The following is a 2037-nucleotide window of genomic DNA, read 5'->3' as shown; positions in this document are numbered from 1 at the left end:
GGCGGGGCAATTCTGCCTCCGGCAGAGACATTTGGAAACCACGGCAACAGGGCCCTCCCCAGAAGATCAGCGAGAACAGCCAGCCAAGACCAAGTTTACCGATCAATGAGAACGGCAGAACTCCAGCGCTAGGGGAATACTGCACATAGAATTCATGGCTTTTTTACCATGATTCTTTAGTCTTTCAAAGTTAATTTTTTTTAACTGTCTTTTTTTCTTTTTGAATTTTTCTTTTTCCCTTTTTCAACCAAAATCTTATCAATCCCGTTTTTTAAAAAACATTTTTCTTTTTCTTTTTTTTTTTTTGTAAGTGAATTTTTATTGGGAAGGGAAGTTGTCAACTTAAACAGCAGCAATGAAGAACGAATAAGGAAACTTCCTGTTGTCACAGATATACAAGACCTCCATCACATATGATACAGGAGGCATTTCAATTTGTGACCCCCAGCGCAGAAATGCCAAATGCTTTTCCATTCAATCGAATACTTCTGGATTCCTACCAAAAAGGAATACATTAAGAGTAAGGAAAAGTTGCTTACGGAAAGGAAACCCCTGAAGAAGAGTAAGGGAGGGAAATGTAGAAATTACTAAGTTATGTAGAACACTTTGTAAATTGTAATGACTACATTTTCATATCTTCATAGTAATACAAAACACAGTCACTTGCAGAACTGGTTCAGATTACTTCAACACCAGATACATTTTTAGTCCTCTACATAGTGTTTGGAAGTTACTTATGTTTATATGAAATGAAGCTATTAATACTTTTCTACAGCAGTAACTGCACACCAGGAAGGCCAAGACAAACACAAATCAAGGAATGGAGTTTTCCCAAAGCTGCAGTGTGAAAAGACTATAAACAGTTGATTCCATACACAAGAATGGGTTTCTTTGCTATAGGAAATCCAAATAGAATAAGGAATGGAGATGAGTAAAAAGGTTTCTTGAGGGGAAGAAGGATGACCACCCTGTATGCATTTAGTTTTCTGCCCCTTCTGCCGCATCACATTCTTCTCCTGCACTGTCTGATGTCCATAATGTTAGGTTGTCTCTAAGCAACTGCATGATGAGGGTGCTGTCTTTGTATGAATCTTCATTCAGTGTATCAAGTTCTGCAATGGCCTCATCAAAAGCTGTTTTGGCCAGTGTGCAGGCAAGCTCGGGGTTATTAAGGATCTCATAGTAAAATACAGAAAAGTTAAGAGCCAGTCCCAGGCGGATTGGGTGTGTGGGCTGCATCTCCTTCTTGCTTATATCAAAAGCTTCTTGGTAAGCTCCTTGGGAATTATCTATCGTTTGTTTTCGATCATCACCACATGCAACTTCAGCAAGGTACTGGAAGTAATCTCCCTTCATTTTCAGATAGAACACCTTACTCTCTGGATTAGTTGCATTGGCTATTAAATACTTATCCAACAATTCCAGCACCGTGGTGCAGATGGACCTCAGCTCAGACTCCACTTTCTCCCGATAGTCCTTAATCAGCTGCAACTTCTTGTTGGAGGTGTCGGTTTTCTGCTCGATGCTCGAGATGACCCTCCAGGCGGACCTGCGGCCCCCGACCACGTTTTTGTAGGCCACCGAGAGCAGGTTGCGCTCCTCGTTGGACAGCTCGGCGCCCTGCTCGGTCACGGCCTTCATGCAGGTGGCCATGTCGTCGTAGCACTCGGCCTGTTCGGCCAGCTTCGCCTTCTGGATCAGCTCCGTCTTCTCCATGGGGACGCGGAGAGGAGAGCGAGGGCGAGCACCGACCCAGATCAGGAGGAGGCGTGCAGACGGCCTTCACGTCTCCGTGGCTGCGGCACGAGTCTATTTTTCATTTTTAGAGTCATATTCTATCCCTTCATAATAGTTACGCGTATTTTTGGCATATATATATAAGTTGTTCTCCCTTTAAAATTTTGAGATAGTTTCTTCTAACAGATTAAAATATACCCTAAATCTCTAGTATATGGTTTTTTCTACTCCCCTGCCTGATCACATTCTTTCCCTTTTTTTTTCTTTTTTCTTTTTTCTCTTTTTTTAAATCCTCTTCTT

The 2037-nt window shown here is 42.1% G+C and overlaps 1 pseudogene; it reads right to left on the bottom strand.

Moving 5' to 3' along the window:
- Positions 1-380: 380 nt before the first annotated feature.
- LOC145718894 (14-3-3 protein theta pseudogene) lies at positions 381-1804 on the bottom strand (annotated as a pseudogene).
- Positions 1805-2037: the final 233 nt, after the last annotated feature.

Source organism: Leptonychotes weddellii, unplaced genomic scaffold (assembly GCF_054177405.1).
Source record: "Leptonychotes weddellii isolate Sample4059 unplaced genomic scaffold, ASM5417740v2 HiC_scaffold_24621, whole genome shotgun sequence".
Lineage (NCBI taxonomy): Eukaryota > Metazoa > Chordata > Mammalia > Carnivora > Phocidae > Leptonychotes > Leptonychotes weddellii.
Note: the sequence above shows the minus strand (reverse complement) of the source record. Positions and strands in the feature narration are given on the sequence as shown.